General features: G+C 40.7%; 1 long non-coding RNA gene across 30 annotated transcripts in view; it reads right to left on the reverse strand.

Moving 5' to 3' along the window:
* Positions 1–10,330, reverse strand: part of LOC138917633 (uncharacterized) — an 80,055-nt gene extending 69,725 nt beyond the window's left edge. For 11 of the 30 annotated variants that reach the window (XR_011425877.1, XR_011425874.1, XR_011425870.1 and 8 more), the window contains exons 1-3: positions 10,194–10,307; positions 8,582–8,786; positions 7,973–8,028 (exon numbers count right to left, since the gene is read on the reverse strand). This is a non-coding gene — a long non-coding RNA (uncharacterized lncRNA). Of the gene's footprint in view, positions 1–5,551; positions 5,655–7,972; positions 8,029–8,581; positions 8,787–8,933; positions 9,106–10,067 lie in introns of all 30 variants that reach the window. The other 19 variants (XR_011425881.1, XR_011425880.1, XR_011425878.1 and 16 more) reach the window with 7 other exon arrangements.
* Positions 10,331–12,360: the final 2,030 nt, after the last annotated feature.

Here is a 12,360-nt window from a genome sequence, read left to right on the forward strand (position 1 = left end):
AGGATTGAAACAAAAAAACAACCCACTAACTGGGAAAAAATATCTGCAAGTGATATATCTGACAAAGGCTTAATATCCCTAATATATAAAGAACTCTCGCAACTCAACCACAAAACATCAAACAACCCAATCAAAAAATGGGCTGGAGACATGAACAGACATTTCTCCAAAGAAGATATATGGATGGCCAATAGGCACATGAAAAGATGCTCATCATCGCTGATCATCAGGGAAATGCAAATCTGAACTACACTAAGATATCACCTTACACCCGTTAGAACGACAAAAATATCTAAAACTAACAGCAACAAATGTTGGAGAGGTTGTGGAGAAAAAGGAACCCTCATACACTGCTGGTGAGAATGCAAACTGGTGCAGCCACTATGGAAAACAGTATGGAGATTCCCCAAAAAGTAAAAATAGAACTACCATACGATCCAGCCATCCCACTACTGGGTATTTATCCAAAGAGCCTGAAGTCAGCAATCCCAAAAGTCCTGTGCACCCCAATGTTTATTGCAGCACTGTTTACAATAGTCAAGACGTGGAAGCAACCTAAGTGCCCATCAACAGACGAATGGATAAAGAAGATGTGGTACATATTTACAATGGAAGACTACTCAGCTGCAAAACAGAACAAAATCATTCCATTTGCAATAACATGGATGGACCTTGAGAGAATTATGTTAAGTGAAATAAGCCAGCGAGAGAAAGATAATCTGTGTATGACTCCACTCATATGAGGAATTTAAAACTATGGACCAAGAACAGTTTAGTGGATGCCAGGGGAAAGGTGGGGTGGGGGATGGGCAGAAAGGGTGAAGTGGTGCACCTACAACATGACTGACAAACATTAATGTACAATTGAAATTTCACCAGATTGTAACAAATCAATAACTCAATAAAAAAAAAACACGGGGGAAGGCCCCTTAAAAAAAATAAAATAAAAAATAAAGATGAAGACAAACACACAAAAAAACAAAAAAAGAAAAAGACCCAAAAATGTGCTGCCTCCAGGAGACCCATCTCAGCTCTAAAGAAAAACATAGGCTCAGAGTGAAGGGGTGGAAGATGATACTCCAACCAAACGACAACCAAAAGAAAGTGAATGTAGCCATAATTCTATCAGACAAAATAGACTTCAAGCAAAAAAAGACAAGAGACAGAGATGGGCATTATATAATGATAAAGGGGATGATCCATCAAGAAGACATAACATTTATTAATATATATGCACCTAACGTAGAAGCACCAAAGTCTATAAAACAACTATTAACAGATCTAAAGGGAGAAACTGACAGCAACACCATAAGAGTAGGGAACTTACTACCCCACTTACATCAATGGACAGGTCTTCTAGAGAGAAAAATCAACAGAGAAACGTTGACCTTAAATGAAACACTAGACCGGATGAATTGAATAGATACATATATAATATTCAATCCAAAAGCAGCAGGATATACATTTTCTCTCAAGTACACATGAAACATTCTCAAAGATACACTGTTTGTTGGGAAACAAAACAACTCCCAATAAACTTGAGACTGGAAAGATATCAAGCATCTTTTCCAACCACAATGGTATGAAACTAGAAATCAACCACAAGGAGAAAGCTGGAAAAGTCACAAATATGTGGAGCCTAAACAACGTGCTATTCATTAACTATTGGAACAACAACAAAATTAAAGGAGAAATGGAAAAATATCTGGAGACAAATGAAAAGGAAAATACAGTGTACCAAAATCTATTGGATACAGCAAAAGCAGTACTAAGAGGGGAGTTCCTAGCAACACAGGCCTACCTTGAGAAACAGGAAAAATCTCAAATAAACAATCTAACAATACATCCAAAAGAATCAGAAAAGAAGAAAAACGAAGTGCCCAAAGTCAGGAGAACAAAGGAACTACTAGAAATCAGAGCAGAAATAAATGACATGGAGAGTAAAAAGAAAATAGAAAAGAGCAGCGAAACTAAGAGCTAGTTCTTTGAAAATATAAACAAAATTGACAAACCTTTAGGTAGAATAAGACAAAAAGAGAGAAGCCTCAAATAAATAAAATCAGAAAGAGAAGAAATCACAAACAATATAACAGAAATACAAAGGATTACAACAGTATTCTTTATCAATGTTATAAACTACATTAACAAAATGAAGAATAAAAATCACATGATCATCTCAACAGACGCAGAGAAAGCATTTGACAAGATTCACCACATATTTATGATAATAACTCTCAATAAAATAATTATAGAAGGAAAGTACCTCAACATAATAAAGGCCATATATGACAAACCAACAGCTAACATTATACTCAATGGTGTAAACTGATAGCTATCCCTCTAAGAGCAGGAACAAGACAAGGATGCCCATGCTCACCCTTCTTAGTCCTAGCCAGAGCAATCAAGTAAGAAAAATAAATAAAACATATTCAAACTGGAAAGGAAGAAGTAAAACTGTCACTACTTGTGGATGATGAGATTTTACATATAGAAAACGCTAAAGAACCCATCAAAACACTAAAAACAAACTAGCAGAAATAAAAAATCAAGAATATAATCCTATTTACAATCACAACAAAAAGAATTAAGTGGGTAGGAATAAATTTAACCAATGAGGTGAAAGACCTATACACTGAAGACTATAAGACATTGTTGAAAGAAATTAAAGAAGACATAAAGAAATAGAAGGATATTCTGTGCTCATGGATTAGAAGAATTAACATAGTGAAAAAGTCCATATTACCTAAAGCCATCTACAGATTCAATGCAATCCCTATCAAAACCCCAATGACATTTTTCACAGAAATAGAAAGAAGAATTCTAAAATTTATTGGAAACAACAAAAGTCCCCAAAGAGCCACAGCACTCCAGAGAAAAAAGAGCAAAGCTGGAGGCATCACATTCCCTAATTTCAAAGTATACTACAAAGCTGTATTAATCAAAACAGCACGATACTGGCAGAAAAGCAGACACAGATCAATGGAACAGAATTGATAGCCAAGAAATAAACCCATACATTTAGGAACAGCCAATTTTCAACAAAGGAGCTAAGAACATACAATGGAGAAGGGAAAGTCTCTTCAATAAACACTTTTGGGAAAACGGACAGCCGCACACAAAAGAATGAAAGTAGACCATTATCTTACACCATGCACAAAAATTAACTCAAAATGGATTAAAGACTTGAATGTAAGACCTGAAACCATAAAACTCCAAAGAAGAAAACGTAGGCAGTAAGCTCTTTGCTATCATTCTTAGCAGTATCTTTTTGAATATGTCTCCTCAGGAAAGGCAAACAAAAGAAAAAATAAGCTAATGGGACTACATCAAACTAAAAAGCATCTGTATGGCAAAGGAAACATCAATAAAATGAAAAGACAACCTAGCAATAGGAAGAAGATATCTGCAAATCATTTATCCAATAAGCGGTTGCTATCCAAAATATATGAAGAACTAAACAACAAAAGAACAAACTTAGTCAAGAAATGGGCAGAGGATTTCAACAGACATTTTCCCAAAGATATACAGATGGCCAACAGGCACATGAAAAGATGTTCAACATCACTAATTATTAGAGAAATACAAATCAAAACCACAATGAGATATCACCTCATGACCATCAGAATGGCTATTATTAAAAAGACAAGAAATAAGAAGTGTTGGAGAGGGGCCAGTGCCATGGCCGAGTGGTTAAGTTCGTGTGCGCTACTTCAGCAGCCCAGGGTTTTGCCAGTTTGGATCCTGGGCCTGGACACGGCACCACTCATCAAGCCATGCTGAGGTGGCATCCCACACAGCACAGACAGAAGGACATACAACTAGAATATACAACTATGTACTGGGAGGGTTTTGGGAGAACAAGAAGGAAAAAAAGATAGACAACAGATGTTAGCTCAGGTGCCAGTCTTTACAAAGAAAACAGAAGTGTTGGAGAGGATGTGGAGAAAAGGGAGCCCTCATACACTGCTGGTGGGAATGTAAATTGGTGCAGCCACTGTGGAAAACAGTACAGACATTCCTCAAAAACTTAAAAATAGAATGACCAGGCATGACATCAGCATCACGGCGGAGTGACCCTTCCCTTAGACTCTCCTCCCTAAGAAACAATGAAAAGGACATTCATAAACCAACAGAGGACAGGCACACAACACAAAAGACATCTGAGAGACCCATGCAGCCATATGTCTGAGGGTGGAGGTGCTGGACCCCCCAGGAGGAAGAAGGAGGAAGTAAGGGGATTTCCTCTCCCTCCCCAGCAATGACCTAGGGCACAGGACCATGCACAGCTCTGAGAAAAGAGGGGCCTGGGGGGAGACTCTGTGGGAATGCCTTCGCTCTCCAAGTTCCCTCACATCCCATAGGAAAGCTCCACAAAGGAGGCTAAGCTATTGTGGGGTTGTCTTCATGAAGCCAGCACGCCAGGAGGACAGACAGTGAGGGCAAAGAGAGAACACTCACAGGATGGCAGATGCAAAAGAAGTGCCCCTCCCCCTGCTGGGCTCACAAGCTCAGCCAGTCAGCCAGAGCAAGGGACCCCGTCTAGAGTGCCCGTGCGTACATTAGCAAAGCAGCAGCTACAAGCAGGCAATCGCAGATGGGTCCTGTCAGCATAGATTCCAAAGGACAAGCACAGACACCAGGGATCACAGCAGGCTCAGAATACACAGCTCCTGAACCTCCTCCAGTGGTGGCAGGTGGAATCTGAAACCAGATACTATCTATGTGAAGGCACAAACCAACCCCATCAAATACTATGAAGAAATATATTAATAGTCCAGACCAGAAGGAAAATGAAAAGCACCTAGAAATCAATCCTGAAGGCACACAAATTTACAATGTAAACGACAGAGAATTCAAAATAGCTAACATTAAAAAACTCAACGAGTTACAAGAAAATTCAGATAGTTCAATTAAATCAGGAATAAAATTAATAAACAGAGGGAATACTTCACAAAAGAGATTGACCCTATAAAGAGAAATCAATCAGGAATGTTGGAGATGAAAAACACAGTGAGATAAAGAAAAATCTGGATACCCTGAATTACAGAGCTGACATTATGGAAGACGGAATTAGCAATCTGGAGGACCGAAATATGGAAAGGCTTCAGATGGAGGAGGAGAGAGAATTAAGACTAAAAAGAAACGAAGAAATTCTCTGAGAAATATCTGATTCAATTAGGAAATGCAACATAAAAACTATGGGTATTATAGAGGGAGAAGGGAGGGAGAAAGGAGCAGAAAGTCTGTTCAAACCTGGGAAAGGAGCTGGAATTACAAGTAAAAGACGCTAACAGAACTTCTGATTACATCAATGTAAAAAGACCTACTCCAAGGCATAGAGTAGTAAAACTGGCAAAAGTCAGTGACAAAGAAGAAATATTTTTAAAGGCAGCAAGGCAGAAGAAAATAACTTACAAAGACCATATCAGACTTTCAGGAGATTTCTCAGCAGAATCTTTACAGGATATGAGAAGGTAGAATGAGATATTCAAAATTCTGAAAGACAAAAACCTTCAGCCAAGAATACTCTATCCAGGGAAAAAGATCCTACCTATATGGTGGAGAAATAAAAACTTTCCCACATAAACAAAAGCTGAGGTAGTTCATCGCCACAAGACACCCCAAACAGGAAATGCTCAAGAAGACCTTCATACCTGAAAAAGAACAAAAAGAGTTCACAAAGCCTTGAGCAAGGAGATAAATAGGCAGCCAAAGTCAGAAAATTGCAGCTCTCTACCAGAACAGGTTAGCAAAAACTTAATTATGACATTAAAGATAAAGGGAAGGAAAACATCAAAAATAACTATAATCTTGTGATTTTAACCACAAAATCACAACACAAAACAGAATATGTTATGACCAACAAATCAGAGGAAGAGGAAAGGGATGGAACTGGCTTAGACCAAGGAAATAAGAGGCTATCAGAAAATGGTATATCTCATCTATGAGATTTTTTTATACAAACCTGATGGTAACCACTAAACAAATAATCAGAACAGAGACACAAATGATACAAAAAAAAGAAAACTGAGGGGCTGTCCCAGTGGCATAATGGTTAAGTTCGCATGCTCTGCTTCAGCCACCCAGGGTTTGCAGCTTCAGGTCCCAGGCACAGACCTATGCATCTCTCATCAAGCCCTGCTGTGCTGGCATCCCACATACAAAAAAACAGAGGAAGATTGCCACAGATGTTAGCTCAGCAACAATCTTCCTCAAGCTAAAAGAGAGGAAGATTGCTTACAGATATTAGCTCAGGGCCAGTCTTCCTCACACACAAAAAAGAGAAAACTGAGAAAACCATCATAGAGAACTACCAAACTGAACTGGCAGTCCAAAATACACAAGACGAGAAACAAGGGAAATACAGAACTGGAAAACAAGTGATAAAATGGCAGCATTAAGCCCTTATATATAAATAATCACTCTAATTGTAAATGGATTGAATTCTCCAATCAAAAGACAGAGTGGTGGGATGGATTGAAAAACAAGACTCATCAATATGCTGCCTCCAGGAAACACTCTTAGCTCTAAAGACAAACACAGGCTCAGAGTGAAGGGACAGAAGATGATACTCTAAGCCAATGGCAAACAAAAGAAAGCACTTATTGCAATACTTACGTCAGACACAGTAGACCTCAAGATAAAAACGGCAATGAGAGACAAAGAGGGGCAGTATATAATGATAAAAGGGACACTCCAACAAGAAGACATAACACTTATAAATATACGTGTACCCAACAAAGGAGTACCACAGTACATAAAGCAACTATTAACAGACCTAAAAAGAGATATTAACAACAACATAATAATAGTAGGGGGCCCCAACACTCTACTTACATCGATGGATAGATCATCCAGACAGAAAGTTAACAAGGAAATAGTGGAATTAAATGAAAAACTAGACGAGATGGACTTAGATATATATGGAACATTCTATCCAAAAATAGCAGAATACACATTCTTCTCAAGTGCACATGGAGCATTCTAAGGACAGACCATATGTTTTGAAACAAGACAGGCCTCAATAAATTTAAGAAGATTGAAATCACATCAAGCATCTTTTCTGACCAAAATGCTATGAGACTAGAAATCAGCTACAGGAAAAAAGCTGGGAAAGTGACAAATATGTGGAGACTACACAACATGCTACTGAACAACCAATGGATCACTGAAGAAATTAAAAGAGAAATCAAAAAATATCTGGAGACAAATGAAAATGAAAATACACCACACCAACTCATATGGGATGCAGAAAAAGTGGTCCTATGAGGGAAATTCATAGCAATACAGGCCCAGCTTAAAAAACAAGAAAGATCTCACATAAGCAATCTTAAAATAGAGTTAGAAAATGAAGAACCAACAAAGCCCAAAGTCAGCCGAAGGAGGGAAATAATAAAAATCAGAGCAGAAATAAATGAAATTGAAACCAAAAAAGAAAAAAGAATAGTAGAAAAGATCAGTGAAACAAAGAACTGGTTCTTTGAGAAGATATGCAAAATTGACAAACCCTTAGCCTGACTCTCTAAGAAAAAGAGAGAGAAGGCTCAAATAAATGAAATTAGAAATGAAAGAGGAGAAATTACAACAGATACCACAGAAATATAAAGGATTATAAGAGAATACTATCAAAAACTATATAGCAACAAACTGGACAATCTAGAAGAAACAGATAAATTCTAAGACTCATACAACTTCCCAAAACTGAATCAAGAAGAAAGAGAGAATCTGAATAGGCCAATCACAAGTAAAGAGATTGAAACAGGTAGCTTAGTGGGAAACTACTTACCCTGACAAGGTTACCCACTCAAAGCTAACAGCCAACATCACAATTAATAGTAAAACACGGTATATTTTTCCTCAAGACTGACTTGATTTCTACTATTTCTACTTCTCCTTTTCCTTTAATGCATGGATCCTGCTAAACCTTATAAATCCATTACAATATAAAGTGGGGAATGAATAAAGAGCTCACCTGAGGGATGTGCACTTTCTGTGGCTCCTGGGCGAGTACAGAGGACTGTGGTTCAGCTGAGGGGACAGAAAGAAGACAGGGGTCCTGAGATTTAGCTGTCTTACAGCTGTTAGATTCACCTCCTCAAATCTCAGCACCCCAGTTGGGAATCATCCTCCCCATAGGCACAGGGCCCTCTGGGCCTTGAAAAGGCACAAGAAGGATCATGGACAGGCAGCAACACCTGTCTTTGAGTGATTCTGAAATGACCACGGAGCTGAAATCTGCAGTTTTTTACTGAGTGAACATAAGCTTTACTTGATTGATTTAACAAAAACGCATGCGTCCTTCTGAATAACAGAAAGAAATAAAAACAACCGATTAGTTGAATTAAAGTATGCCAAACGACAAGACACTATTCCTTCATTAAAGTTAACTTAGCAGAAAAATACTCAGTATGCATCATTTATCTATTTTTCTCAGTAATATTATTTAACCCCTGGTATACACAATCCACGGAAAGCCTAGTAAAAGAGATGGGAGGATTTAAGGCAGGAATTTTTAATTGTTCATTTCAGCTGGGACGTATTTCTCAAAAGGCCCTTTTGATAGATGCTTTTGGTAACTTACCTGTGAGAGAGTGAACTGTCACAAACTGCGTTTCCCTGGACAAGTCACTGAAATGTTCAGGCCCAAAGTCTTTAAATCTTTCAAAAGAGTTAGAAGTAGGTGACCTCGGAAAACTCTTCACAGATCATCATTCTTGGATCCTGTGACATCAGGATAACGTCACTAATGTCACATGTGGTGGTGGACATGTGTGACAGCAGCACATCTGTAAATAGCGGAGGCCATTTAAGGGGACTGGAGACAGAACTTCCTCCCTCTGCCTGGTTGTCCCTTACCCCCAGACCTTGCCCTCACGGCTCTCCAACAAAGCAGCCTTTCCTGAGCAGCCTGCCCCTGGGCCACCCAAGCTCACCTGTACTTCCCAGGGACGGCCCAAATGCCCCACTGTCACACAATGTGGTGGCTCCTGAAGGTGGCATCATCATCAAGTCCGGTTCATTCTGGGCAGGGGGATCAAGACCTGCTTCTGATCTTGCAAATCTAGCATCTGCTCCTTTCTGGGCTCTTGTCTCTGCTCTGAAGCTCTGGAGAGAGGTCTAAGGTCAGAGGGGTGCTCTCTTCCAGGTAAGACTCCCTCACAGAGGCCCCCTGCTTCCTGCCCCACAAGGGCTGGTTTGTTTCAAGGCAACTGGGACATGGATCTGAGAAATAAATTCATTTTAGGGGCAAAAAGCCTGACTCTTGGAATTCATTATAACGTTAGACTTCAAGGACAGAAAGCCTGACAATGCAGAGGGGGCCAGGCACCTCTGTCTGACCCAAGGGACCTGAAGAGACACTAGAAATCCCAGGATACATGTGACACACGGTGGGATTCCATCCACATCCTTTCCTTTACATCCCTGGGGACGCAGGGACAGGCCATGTTCCTAAGTGCTGTGAAGGCTGTAATGCCAGTCTTGGGCAGGTGTGACATCAGACAAAGCCTGAGACTGAAGCGAAGCACACCTGCCCTAGAATCCAAATTCCCTGGCTGGGAGCTCCTGACTCGAGCACATCGGGCCACCGACCCGAGCTTCGGTTTCTGGTGAAGTGGTTGTCAGGGTACATTAAACTATCCAGTAAAAAAAAACAAAGCGTCCTCTAACTATAACAGCAGTTGTCACTTACTTAAGGCTTCCTACCTGGAACTTGTCTAAAATAGTGATCTATGTTTCCAAACGCCGCCGTGAAACAATCATTATTAATATTTATAGATGAGAACCCTGACTCTCGCCCAGGTTCCTTCTGTCGCCCCTGCTTACAGGTGACAGAGCTGGCACTGACCGGGCCTGTAGTGCTCCAGAGCTCGGGCTCCACCGCAGACCCACGGTCACCGTCCGCCTGATAAACGCACTCCTCCCTCCCGCACCCACCGCCGCCGACACGGGCTTCTCTCCGGTCGGCCTGCAGGCGGGCTGGTCACACGATCCTCGGGCACCCTGGACCGCCCCGAACACCTGCGCCCCAGGAGCCCGAGGGCCGGGGTCTCCCCCATCGGCCTTACCCACTCTGACGGCCCGCCCAGGTTTATACACCGCCGCGGGGGGCGACGGGGTCCCAGACACTTCCTGCTCCCATCCCCAAGCACACGCACACCCTTCCCAGCTAGTCCCTCGCCCTAGGTGCGCACCCTGCATTTTCCGAGCACACCCCAAAGTTCCCCAACGGTTCTCTGGAGTCCTGAGAAGACAAACGAGGAGGCTACGGCTGCACATGCGCAGAAGGAGCGTGGCGTCCCCTTCCCAGAGTCCAGGCGGTGAACCTCACCTATTTAAAACTACATTTCCCATAGGCCTCCGCGTCTACATTTCAAGTCACTCTTGGCCTTTCCGCGAAAGCGGGAGGACGGTGTTCTTAAATCTCTCCTGCCCAGGGTCCTCCGAGCCCGAAGAGGTTAAGGGTTAAGCCTGAACTCTGCTGTCAAATGCAAAGGGTAATCCGCTATTGGCTCCCGATTAAAATAGCATTTTTTTTATAAGTCATTTGGAGGTAATTGGGGAAATCTGAATACGGATTGGATATGGAAAATATTAAAATATTGCTTAGATGGTGTGAAAAAAATTTGGAGTTATGTAGGAAAATTGACTTTGTAAAAAGAAAAAGACATGATGACTGAAGTAGTTAAATTATATAGCTGTAAAATTATAATTTTACAATTTTTCAACCTGGGACCTCCACCCTGTTCCTTTACAGCCGCGGGACCCACCAACCCCTGAGCCCCATCCTGGCACGCCTGGGGCCCAGTGTACAGATTCTACTGAGGGTCTGCACAGGTGCTCCAGGGGTGGATGTTTATAGGAAATCTGTTGGGTTTTATACATTAACATTGCTTCTTGCTGAATTCTCTTATTGTTTCATAAATTTTTGTGTTAAATATCTTGGATTTCCATGCACATAATGACAAGTTTGCTTCCTTTTTGCTGACGTTTATAATTCTTTGTCATTCTGTAGCAAATTACAGATAAAAGCACAAGAATGCTGGTTAAACTATATTAAATCAATCATAATAGACTTTAACATAAAGATCACGAAGGAGAGAAAGTGGTCACAACATACGTCATTTAACAAACATTTATTGAAAACTGACTGTACAATCGACATCATTCTAGGTGCTGGGATAGCAACATCAAATAAAAGAGAGTAAATTCCCTACCCCCATGGAGTTTATGATCAGGGTTGTTGTGGGGCCTATTAGTCAGGGTCCCCTCAAGAAACAGGTGTCAGTTGTCAAGAAACCATGGGACACTTGAGGAGAGTCTAATAAATAGGGCTCTAAAAATGTGGGTAGGGTTAGTGAAGCATCCTGTAACTAGTGTTGGTAGAGAGTTATTATCACCCCCAGGGCTGTAGTGAGAGTAGGTAACATTATCAGAACTTAGCACAAAAGGCCACCCTTATGAGAGCTGTGGTCTTAGGAAGAGAAACATTGTGAATGCCCATTACATGGCTCAGCACGGAGAGCCAAAGGAATAAATACCCAACACCTCACTTGTTCTCTTCCCTCTGATATCCTATCCTCTGTTAAGCATTTATAAACCCCATTCAATACCTAGTATTAGAATTCCATCCACATATGTCTCTTCTAGACCTTTTTGTCACCAATTTTCCAGTCTTATTCTTGTTTAGCCCCCTACTACCTGTCAACTCACTGAGCTACTGGACATAAATCAGTATAAATCGAAACTCAAGTACATGTCAGTTCTTCACAAAGTGAACTAAATATACCTCTTAAACTCTACCCACTGAGAAGATTTTTTTCACCACACGTTTCAGAACCACCCCTAAGTGAGACTGTAATTGTAGCAGCCATAATTTCCAATGATGCCACCATACACTGTAAACCCAGTTTGAAGGAGAGTTGATGGGTATGTGGCCACAGGTCTCCCTTGGGGACTTTTGGGGAACGTTTAATTGTATATTCTTGTGACCAAGTTATGAGGAATTTTGTCAAAGGGACCCAGCCTTCCCTTTAGTCAAAGCCTCCTGTCTATAAAGTAGGATATATCAAGGATTTAGAAAGAGAATCTGAATCCCTGTTGTGGTGATTTGTGTTCGTTTTCTGCCCACAAGATCCAGAATTTCACATGTATATAGATATATATCTCAAGAAGCATCTTAGTAGAATACCCATCTATTTCATTTCAATGAACTTCATGATCAAAGAGCCACCACCACCACTCCCTTCATGTCACCACAAAAGATGGCTGCACATGAGAAACACTCTAAGAGTTTTAAAAAACATTTGTCAGTATCCCATTAGAGAAAATACATATTTCATTGGTATGAAATGCAACATG

Source organism: Equus caballus, chromosome 15 (genome assembly GCF_041296265.1).
Source record: "Equus caballus isolate H_3958 breed thoroughbred chromosome 15, TB-T2T, whole genome shotgun sequence".
NCBI classification, from domain to species: domain Eukaryota; kingdom Metazoa; phylum Chordata; class Mammalia; order Perissodactyla; family Equidae; genus Equus; species Equus caballus.